This window comes from Phacochoerus africanus, chromosome 12 (genome assembly GCF_016906955.1).
Source record: "Phacochoerus africanus isolate WHEZ1 chromosome 12, ROS_Pafr_v1, whole genome shotgun sequence".
Lineage (NCBI taxonomy): Eukaryota > Metazoa > Chordata > Mammalia > Artiodactyla > Suidae > Phacochoerus > Phacochoerus africanus.
The window spans coordinates 63,200,210-63,212,173 of NC_062555.1; positions in this window are offsets into that span (position 1 = coordinate 63,200,210).

The following is an 11,964-nucleotide window of genomic DNA, read 5'->3' on the forward strand; positions in this document are numbered from 1 at the left end:
GCCTGGGAGTTCCTGCTGTGCCACAGCGCGATCTTCCATGTCTCTGCAGCATTGGGACACAGGTTCAATTCTCTGGGACAGTGGGTTAAGGATCCCGCAACCTCATGGTTCCTAGTCGGATTCGTTAACAACTGAGCCATGATGGAAACTCCTCTAAATCTTTTTAAAGTTTGTTTTTAACTGTGGTAAAATACGTAAAATGCAAAATGGACCATTTTCACCATTTTTAGGTGGACTGTTGAGTGAAGTACATCCACCTTGTGGCGTAATCACCTCCAGAATGGTTTTCATCTTGCAGAACCGAAACTCTGTACCCACTAAACACCACCTCCCCATGTTTCCTTCTCCGCAGCCCCTGTCTCTCTGAATTTGAGTTCCCAGCTACTCCATATAAGTGGAATCTATAGCATTTGTTTTTTGGTGCCTGGCTTATTTCACTTGGCATAACGTCCTCGAGGTTCATTCATGTTCAGAATTTCTTTCCTTCCTTTTCTTTTTCTTTCTTTCTTTCTTTTCTTTCTTTTTTTTTTTTTTGAGTTCCCTGGTGCCTCAGTGGGTTAAGGATCTAGGGTTGTCACAGCTATGGCTCTGGTTACAGCTGTGGCGATCCCTGGCCTGGGAACTTCTGCAGGCTGTGAGTGCAGCCAAAAAAAATTTTTTTGTTCTTCCTTCTTTTTTTCCCAACCTTCCCTCACCTGCCTCTCCCCTGAAAACAAATTAAGAAGGATACAATCTGGGAGTAACCAACTCCCAACACTTTCTTGTTTCTCATACTCCACTCATTTGGGCATTTGGAAACTGGAAGCCGCCTTTCCCTCATCTGTAAAATGGGATCATAGCATACAGGTGCATGTGCCCACGGATCCAGCTGTCGTCCCGCCCGGCGCAGAGGGGGGCTGTCCCCTGAGCCACTTTTCCCTTCCCCATCTCTTCTCTTCGGTTCCCTTCTCTCCTCTTTTGACCTCCTTGGGAGCTGGGAGATGGCAGGGCTGGGGTGAGGGGTGGGCCATGACGGGTACAGGTCGTGGCCTGGGTGGAAATGACCTGGGGGAAGGAAACTCACTCTGTCCAGGACAACGTGGGGACTCTGGGGGAAAATACTTCCTTTTTTTTTTTTTTTTTAAAGCTGCACTAGCAGCATATAGAGCATCCCAGGCTAGGGGCCGAATTGGAGCTTCGGTGGCTTGCCTCTGCCACAGCCACAGCAATGCAGGATCTGAGCCACATCTGGGACCTACACCACAGCTCACGGCAATGCCCGATCCTTAACTCGCTGAGCAAGGCCAGGGACAGAACCTGCGTCCTCACGGATACCAGTCAGCCTCATTTCCGCTGAGCCACACCGGGAACTCTGACAACACTTCCTTTTTAAGGCTGAACACTACTCCACTGTAGGTATACACCAGACTTTGTTTACCCACCAAGAGTCGACAGACCCTCCAGCTGTTCCCACCTTTTGGCTATGGCGAACCGTGCTGCTGTGAACAGGAGCATACAAAATCTCATTGAGACCATGCTTTAAATTCTTTTGGGTATATACCCAGAAGTGGGATTGCTGGATCATATGATAATTCTATTTTTATTTTGGGGGGAACCACCCAGAGCAGCTGTGCCAGTTTATCTTCCCACCAGCACCAGCAGTGGACAAGCTCGTTTCTGACTCCTCAGTTTGATCTCCTGGTGTGCTGGTCTGGAGCAGCTTGGAAGCTGTGCATTAGAAGGGACCAATGGGAGTTCTCTTTGTGGCTCAGTGGTTAACGAACTCGACTAGGATCCATGAGGATACGAGTTTGATCCCTGGCCTTGGTCAGTGGGTTAAGGATCCGGTGTTGCCATGAGCTGTGGTGTAGGTTGCAGATGTGGCTTGGATCTGGCATTACTGTGACTGTGGCGTAGGTCGGCAGCTGTAGCTCTGATTCTACCCCTAGCCTGGGAACCTCCATATGCCGTGGGTTCGGCCCTGAAAAGAGACAAAAAAAAAAAAAAGGGGGGGGGGACCAATGGGTAAAATAATGGCACAAAGTGTCATTTGGTGATCTAATGCTGAGTGAAGCAAAACTAGTACCAAATTATTACAATGTTCAATTATGCCTTCTCTTCATGATGCTCTGGAAGGCGATGAAAAAGCTAAATTGATTTCTACATTATAAAGAGGCAGGCATCTCTATATTTTTATTTTAAAAAATCCAATTTAAAAAATTTTTTTAAATTCAATGAATTTAAAAAATCCATTGATAATTACATAAATATTGAGGTTTTTGTTATGGTTTGGAAAACTAAGTGTTCCAGGAAAAATGGTGAAACTTTTCAAAGGGCTGGTCTTTAGGGAGGTCATTTTCATTTATCCAGGAAGGTCACTGCTACGGCCTGGAGGCCCCCCCCAACCCCCGTACAGGAGCCGTCCCTGTGATGCTGCATTAGCGAGACATCACTGCTTCCATGTATAATGATCATACGGAGGCCTTTCCAGATATAAACCACGATGTAACAAGGACACGTACTAAGCCAAAATAATATTTTCAGCTAATGGTGTTTGTGTGATTGTGAAATGTTTATTGATTAAGAGGGAATCCCTTGAGCTAGGAAAACAACTGTGGAGGTGAATATTTAGTAGATCCTCGAGGGCAGAGGGAAAGTCAGAGTCTGCAGGATACCGTAGGACTCTTGACCTTGCATCTTTTCTCATCTCATCTTTTTTTTTTTCCTTTTTTCGGGCCATGCTCTTGGCATACGGAAGTTCCCAGGCTAGGGGTTGAATCGGAGCTGTAGCCACCGGCCTACACCACAGCCACAGCAGTGCCTGATCTGAGCTGCATCTGTGACCTATGCTACAGCTCACAGCAACAATGGATCCTTAACCCACTGAGCGAGGCCAGGAATTGAACCCACATCCTCATGAATACTAGTCAGGTTCTTAACCCCCTAAGCCACCAGGGGAACTCCTCATCTCATCTTTCTTAACTGACAGTTTGAATGGTTCATTCAAACTGAACCATTGGAGAATGACAGGCCTCTTGTATCCTTGCCACTGGGGGGAGGCACATATCGAACTGTCTTATGTACAGAGCACTAGGAATGTGAAAGAAACGGGGAGGTGACATGTGGCCCGAGCAGGGTCATGACCTAGTTATGATACACAAGGGCTGTTGTTGCAGGGTGTGGGCTGCACGGTGAGGAGTGGGGAGAGCCAGGGAGAGGGGTGCCCTTCATCCTGGGCAAGAGCCGCTGCAGCCACCCTGAGAGCTGGCGGGCTGGCAGGCTTGTCCAGAGGTGCGGGGAGAAGCGTGGTGGTGCCCGGGGCATGAGCCAGGCCCAGGGCACAGAGGTGGGGGGTGACACGGGAGTCGGGAGAGATGCTTGTCACAAAGCTTGGTTGGGGTTCACCAACAGAGATGGAAGCCCTCGAGGCAGCAAGGGTACCCACCGTGATCTGAAGAGAGGGCACTGAAGCTGAGAACAAGCCATCGACAGCTGAAACAAGCAAGACTTGGCAGGGTCCGAGGGTGCATGCGGACACCCACATGCAGCTTGAGCGGGAAAAGGCCACCGCAGCTCGGTTCGCTCCGTGTCCTGGTTCCTGGGTAAAGTCAGGTGTGCTGTCGTCCCAGGTTCACGGGGAGGAAACTGGGCGGTGATTCCAAGCGCCCTTCGGTCACGTCAACATCGGGAGCTGAGCTGGGACCGGAGCTCCCTGCCCTGGAGCTTTCCGCTACCAGGTGAGCCCAGGTCCTGTGATCTTCCAGGACTAAACATCTCCTTGCAAGAAAAAGCTTTTGTTTCTAAGCTCGTGACGGCTTGATGGGCAGTGGGCTGCGGAGACAGCGGTGTGGCTTGTGCAGACCTATCTGGGGAGAACCACAGGACTGGCTTGGGAACTGGTCTGAATCTGAGGTGACTGGGTTTTTAGAGTCTTTTCTAGAGATACGAGGTGTGGTGCCTGGCACTGAGACTTGTATTCAGTAGTACAGATTCTATCCTGACCATTGAGCCTGTGCTGGGCTAATTATTTTTGTCTAAAATGAAGTTATTCATCTGCTTTCTAGGCAGTGAAGCAAGGGCTTTTGCATGTAGGTTTGAACCCTCAGTGGAGATTTCAGGAAGTCACTACATGTAAGGCTACTGACATTGTTTATGTCATTTGAAGCTTTCTGAACATTAGCTTGATTGATAGACAATGAATCTTGGTCGCATCTTGTTTTTCAAGTGGAAGTGCCCTTATCTGGCAGTTGTATCTCGAGTTACTGCTAATTGGTTACAAACAAAAGAGCCCAAGGCACTGCTATGCCGTATTCTAGAATGTTCTGCAAACAAGTGCAGTCTTGGATTTATAGTATCAACAAACACTGAGGTGGAAGAGGCCCCTCTTCTTGCAACTGACCTCTTACTGTGGGGAGTTCGTGTAAAGAAAATAACCTTGGACTTTATGAAAGACCCTCTGGGGTCTAAGGTAAAGGACGGAATGAAGCCATGACTAATCAGGAAGCACTAGGCATGTTTCTTAAAAAATGGTGGTTCGTGGGTCATCAGAGCACAACATTCTGAGCTGTTTGCTGGCCGTGGGCATTCGTGGGCTTCACTTGAGAACTACTGAGTGAAATAGTCTTTGGGAGAAAATTTGGGAGCCTGAATATGAAATAACTCCAGGTGGTTCCGCGCGTGCTGAGTTTGAGAACCCGGCATTTGAGGCGGGACCCAGACTTCGGCACGGGTCGGCTCCCCAGTACCCCCTCATCCGGACTCTCCACCATCCCCACAACTCCTTGATGAAAAACATTTAACTTTCTCACACTTCCCGAAGAGACAGATTTTGTATGTTCAAACTGTTCCTTTCAGTCAATGAACATACATCTGGGTGGAGTTCCCGTCGTGGCTCAGTGGTAACGAATCCCACTAGGATCCATGAGGACGAGGGTTCGATCCCTGGCCTTGCTCAGTGGGTTTAGGATCCAGCGTTGCTGTGAGCTGTGGAAGAAAATACATCTGGGAGAATTAGGGGTTCTCGCCACGTGCACATCTAACACCTGACTGATACCGGGGAAGTTCCACTTAGCAGCTGTGTTTCTCAGACTCGGGTATTTAATGGAACCCTTTAAAAAAAAAAAAAGGTCAACCTCAGAGTTGTGACCTAAGGTTATCTTTGACAACGTTACGTATAGGAGCGGATATCATATTAGATGTAAACTATGAGGATAAACCTCATTGATGCCTGAAGTCAAAGCAAGATGTGCAAATGAAATAAAACTATAAAACTGACACAAATTCAAAGTGGCATCGTTGACCTGAGACAGATGGTGTTGTTTGCTGAAACTAAATTGTACCTGTTAGGTTTACAGCAGAAGGATGTAGCTTCACGTCCAGTTCTATTTTTGATGAAATTAATTGTGGACAGGCTTCGTTTGCTAAATCATACTAATTAGACTTCATACATAACCAAACTTTCCCTACCAGCAGTCCACCAGTGCCACTGGCAATGAGGTTTCCCAGGAAATCTCAGAAGATCCCCAGTCTTCTAGATTAGGAGCTTTTATTTTCTTTTTTGGGGATAAAGAGCCAGATATTAAATCTTTAGGTTTCGTAAGCTAAGAGGAAAGCCGAGGCTATTATGTAGATACTTATATAATAAGAAAATGTCTTGTCAGACAAATAGGCACTGCTGAATACTAAACTAATCATGAGCAAATGATCTGATTGAGACTTAATTGCTTGAGGCACTCGTAGAATATATGTTTGTAAAATATATGTAATGTATATATATATATATATATTATTCAATACATGTCTTTTCCTTGATATTTGCCTTTCAGCGTGTTACAGTGATTGGAGGTTTGATGTAAACTCCGAGACGATACAATTAGAGGGATTTGGAAATATGGGACTTTGCATGTCCATCGAGAGCCAAAAAAACTCGGCTGTAACTGTAGGTTGAGCTCAGAAGATGCATTCTCTGCACATCTGTGGGGAATGGAGAGGTTATTTCTCATTTCAGGTTTTGACAGCATAGGAAATGAATACAGCAACGTGATATTACTTGTGATTCAAACAACCTTAGTCATTGGAGTTCCCGTTGTGGCTCAGTGGTTAACGAATCTGACTAACATCCATGAGGATGCAAGTTCAATTCCTGGACTCGCCCAGTGGGTTAAGGATCTGGCATTGCCGTGAGCTGTGGTGTAGGTTACAGACGTGGCTCAGATCCCGAGTTGCTGTGGCTGTGGTACAGGCTGGCGGCTACTGCTCCAACTCGACCCCTAGCCTGGGAACCTCCATATGCCCCCGGTGCAGCCCTCAAAGACAAAACAAACAAACAAACAAACAAAAAACAACTTTAGTTGTTATCAACATGACTTAATTGCAGTATAAATTCTGCATAAACTCAATTTTGCCTTAGAGTTTTAGGCTCAACTCATGAAGAAACAATTTCAAGTCCGCAACCCGAGCTGATTTCCAAGGTCATTCAGAGTTTATAACAGTGGTTGAGGAAAAGTCCTCATTCAGAAAAATTTCAATCTTGACCCCGAACTGAAAAAAAAATCTCAGTATAATTTTACCATTGCTAAACCACTGGACTGCTGTGTGGAAGGGCAAGCAAGGATTTGCTTCTTTCTGGAACAAAACGTCACACGACTGAAGATTATTAACTCTGTGACAGTGGAAGGCCAGTGTTGACACTGAGTTTTAAAAGGCGTGATAGGAGTTCCCGTCGTGGCGCAGTGGTTAACGAATCCGACTAGGAACCATGAGGTTGCAGGTTTGGTCCCTGGCCTTGCTCAGTGGGTTCACGATCCGGCGTTGCCGTGAGCTGTGGTGTAGGTTGCAGACTCGGCTCGGATCCCGTGTTGCTGTGGCTCTGGTGTAGGCCGGTGGCTACAGCTCCGATTCAACCCCTAGCCTGGGAACCTCCATTTGCCACGGGAGCGGCCCAAGAAATAGCAACAACAACAACAACAAAAAAAGACAAAAAAATAAAATAAAATAAAAGGCGTGATAGTCAAAGGTTTTCCTCAGAAGTACCTGCTGATGAATCACACAAGGAATGCAAGGAAGTCTTTATAAACACCTCTCATTCTTAGAAACTTTGTGCAGGTGTTCCTCTGTACCCGCAGGGGACTGGTTCCAGGATACCTCCCCTCCTCCACCTCCAGATACCAAAATCCAAGGATGCTCAAGTCTCTCGTATCAGATTGTGTAGGGAATTCCCTGGGGGCCTAGTGGCTAAGGGTCTGGCATTGTCACTGTTGTGGCGCCAGTTTGATCCCTAGCTTGGGAACATCCGCATGCTGAAGGTGCAGCCAAAAAAAAAAAAAAAAAAAATTGCATTATCTTGGCAATGGGCCCCTCTCAGAAAACCACCTCCCACCTCCCCCATCAACGGCTCATGTGCAAAAAAAGCCAGTAATTCCAACCTGAAAAGTTAAGAAAATTAGATGAGATGGTGGACATAAGAGCTTTGAAAAAAATTAAAATTAAAAAAATTAAAAAATAAAATTGTGTAGTCCTTGCCTATAACCTCATATATCCTCCCGTATACTTTAACTCATCTCTGGATTACTTGTAATACCTACTGCGATGTAAAAATCTTTGTCGATAGTTATAACTACAATATAAATGCTATGTAAACAGTTCCAGTGCATGGCAAAGTCAAGTTTTGTTTTTGGCAATTTTCTGGAGGTTTTTTTTTCAGGTATTTCCCATCTGTAGTTGGTGGAATCTGTGGATGCAGAACCTGTGGGTGTGAAGGACCAACGATAGATTTACCCGACAGAGCCTTTCTCTTTTCCGCCTGCATTTTTTTTTGGTCTTTTTTTGTTGTTGTTGTTCCTATTTCTTGGGCTGCTCCCGCGGCATATGGACGTTCCCAGGCTAGGGGTTGAATCGGAGCTGTAGCCACCGGCCTACGCCAGAGCCACAGCAACACGGGATCCGAGCCGTGTCTGCAACCTACACCACAGCTCACGGCAACGCCGGATCGTTAACCCACTGAGCAAGGGCAGGGACCGAACCCGCAACCTCATGGTTCCTAGTCGGATTCGTTAACCACTGTGCCACGACGGGAACTCCCCGCCTGCATTTTTATCACCATCACACAATCTGCACATCTTCACAGAGCCTCTTCAGGTTGTACTGACTTAGTGTTTTCTCAACTTTGAAAATATTCTCTGGTGTTCTCGTCGTGGCTCAGTGGTTAACGAATCCAACTCGGAACCATGAGGTTCCAAGTTTGGTCCCTGGCCTTGCTCAGTGGGTTAAGGATCCGGTGTTGCCATGAGCTGTGGTGTAGGTCACAGACGAGGCTCGGATCCTGCGTTGCTGTGGCTCTGGTGTAGGCCGGCGGCTACAGCTCTGATTCAGCCCCTAGCCTGGGAACTTCCATGTGCAGCGGGGGCGGCCCTGGAAAAAAGGCAAAAAGACAAAAACAAACAAACAAACATTTTTAAAAAGGTCATGTTTTGGCGAAGCACCTGGCACTCAAACTGCCTTCGCATCAGCGCCGCACCCCTGTGCTGTGCAGTGGGCGGAGGTGGGGTGTGAGGCAGAAGAGTGCCACGTACAGTCCCTGCCACGACTGCTCCGCTCTGTCCCTGCACACACGGGAGCCCACGAGTGTGGCCGCACCCCAGTGAGGTGTCGTCCTCAGACACTGAAAAGAATCTCATAATTTCCACATCGTGAAATGTTACCCTTTTGATTTCTTTTCCAACCATTTCGAAATTGAGAAACAGTTCCGGGCTCCGGGGCACAAAATCCGGCGGTGGGTGGGACGTGGCCCGCTGCTGCCCTGGACCTAAAACCAGGCCTTTGTTTCCGATGATGACTGTAACTTCTGCTCCCAGGGCAGGGTTGTATTTTCAGCCCAATTCCTCAAAGCAAAAAAAAAGAAATGTGGTCTCCCCTCAAAGGAATTTCAAGCGTAAGCGAGGAGCCACCTTTTCTGAAGGGACTGGTGTCGAGAATCACTGGCTCTGCCCCTTTCTGGACCCTCCTCCGCGCAGGTCCCAGAAAAGAGGCCGGAGGTCGAGGGCACAGCCCCCACGTGGGGACCCAGGAACCCCCCTCTCGTCCTTCATCACCTCTATGGCTGTCCTCTTCTGCTCTGGCCCCTTCTCCCCTGCACCCCTCACCCTCCTGGCATCAAGTGACCGGATCTTCCTATCATGACGGCACATCTGAACAAATGCCTGCTCACTCCAGAGTCTCAGCAAGACAGGACTTCAGGGAGAAGAGGATCTTGAATCACGGGTTCCAGTCTGGGTCCAAGCACAGGGCACATTCTACACCTAAGAGCCCAGCCCTACATCTCGAAGCCCGCTCCCGCCGTGGCCCGGGTCCACACAGCCTGGCCCAGGCAGGACCTTCTTTTCCATCACTCCTGCTGCTCCCCTCCCCTCTTGGAGGTGTCACAGTGTGTCAAGTCTAGGACCCACACTGGGGACCAGGTGGAGAAAGTATGCAGTTGGCAAACCCTAAGACGAGGCTTTTACCCTAAGACGAAGCACGGCCTGGGCATGAGGGTTTCCCAGGGCGCTCTGGAAGAGGGTCAGGGCCCGAGCCCAACCTGAGCTCCATCAGATGTCTTCCAGGGTTCAGTGTTGCTGCCTGCTCATCATTGCCTGGCAGGGCCGGCCACCAGGACACATGGCCTGCCTAGAATCCTAAGGCCTAACTGAAGGATCTTTGGGGCCTCTGAATTACCCTAACATGTAACAGTCACATTGAAAAATCTTGAGGACTCCTGCAAGACTTGGTGGGTTAGTGAAATAGCATCACACCTGAACCTTCATAGGAGGTCAGCAAGAGCCCATTACAAACCCAGGATTTTTTTTTTTCTTTTTAGGGCTGCATCTGCAGCATATGGAAGTTCCCAGGCTGGGGTCGAATCAGAGCTGTAGCTGCCAGCCTGCACCACAGCCACAGCAATGCAGGATCTGAGCCAAGTCTGGGACCTACACCACAGCTCATGGCAACGCTGGATCCTTGACCCACTGAGAGAGGCCAGGGATTGGACCTGCATCCTCCTGGATCCTAGTCAGGTTCGTTTACCGCTGAGCTGCGAAGGACACTCCACAAGCCCAGGATTTTGAGATCAGCACTGGGACTGAGGCATCTGAAAGTCTGGACCGTCCTGGGCTGCTCTGCCTTGGACTCGCTCCCAGGTACCCTGGGGATGCACTGCAGGGCTCAGGGGCGTCTCTGCATCCGTCTTTTCTGGGAAGCGGTCTCGAGTGCCTTGACCCGAGCACGACTTGAGGAAATCGGAAGAAACGGAACAGAAGAACATTCTACTAGTGTTCTGAAGGGCTGGATTGATGTGAAGAGAGGAGGGGGGAAGGAGGCAGAGGAACGGGGGGTGGCCGGGGCGGGGGGAAGTCTGGAACAGAAGGACAGTAAGAGGTGAGCCAGACCTCCTTAAAAACGCATTTTACATAAAGTGTATGGGAGAGACGACTCGTCTGCCTGCCTTTAAGGACACCAGTGATAAGCTTGAGAACCATCCAGAGTAAAAGTCTTAACACTTAAAGGACTAGGAATATATGGAGAATATTAGCAGATTGGAGCTATATGTCAATGAAGGTAAAAGCATCAAGAAATATGATGGAAAATATCACGAGAAAAAGAATGTATAGACATATAGATGTGTATACAACTGGGTCACTCTACTGTACAGCAGAAATTGACAGAACATTGTAAATCAACCATTATAAAACAATTAAAAAAACAAACAAACAGGGAGTTCCCATCGTGGCTCGGCAGTAATGAACCCAACTAGTAACCATGAGAATGAGGGTTTGATTCCTGGCCTTGCTCAGTGGGTTAAGGATCTGGCGTTGCTGTGGCTGTGGTGTAGGCCGGCAGCTGCAGCTCCGATTAGACCCCTAGCCTGGGAGCCTCTATATGTCATAGATGCAGCCTTAAAAAGACAAAAAAAAAAAAAATCTAAATGACGTAAGCCATCCTTGGGTAGTTACAGAGAGGATGAGAGAAGAGGCTCCTGTCTCCAGGTAGTTAGATTCTTTCTTTTCTTTCCCTCCTTTCCTTCTGTCCTTCCTTTCTGTCTCTCTCTCTCTTTCCTTCCTCCCTCCCTCTCTTCTTTTCTTGTCTTTTTAGGGCTGCCAAAGGCATACAGGAAGGTTCCCAAGCTAGGGGGTCGAATCGGAGCTGTTGCTGCCAGCCTACACCACAGCCACAGCCACAGCCACGCCAGATCTGAGCTGCGTCTGTGACCTACACCACAGCTCATGGCAATGCCGGATCCTTAACCCACCGAGCGGGGCCAGGGATCGAACCTGCAACCTCATGGATGCTAGTCAGGTTCATTCCCTGAGCCACGACGGCACTGGTGTTTCAATCTTCTAGCCGTCCTTAATTACTTGTGGGAATTTACACTCTGATAGGATCTCTTTACTTCATAGAAATAAATCTCTTATGGTGGAATTTTAGGTGTATCCACACACAGTAAAATATCTATTTATAGGCAGCACGCTCTGCATTCTTCACATTTTACCACCAAGTGACTGCAATCACTTGACGTGTTCTAAACCTGTGCTTTCAACAGTTTATCCTACTGGACTAAGAGTTGCTCTAGGGTGGGAACTGTATCTTATCCATTTCTGTGTCCCCAAGGCGCCCGGCTCGGTACTTCCGAGAAATGGTCTATCCATAAATGCATCACTTATATTGGTCAAGGTCAGGTTGCTCTCAGACTGAATACAACCCCCGCCGTAGCAGTCACAGCGTGGCCGGCTTAGCATCACTATGGGGGCCTAATCTGGAGAGGAGGGGTCACTGGAAAATAAGAGCACTGGTGACACAGCAAAAGGTCATGGTTATTCCACAGCTGCCTGACAAATGTCCATGTGACTGATGCAGGAAACTGGCTCCAAGTGATACTGAAAGAGCAGATATACTCTGAGCAGATATTTGGCCCGAGCTTCTAGCCATTTTCCTTCTCTCTCTTTTATTTTTGTC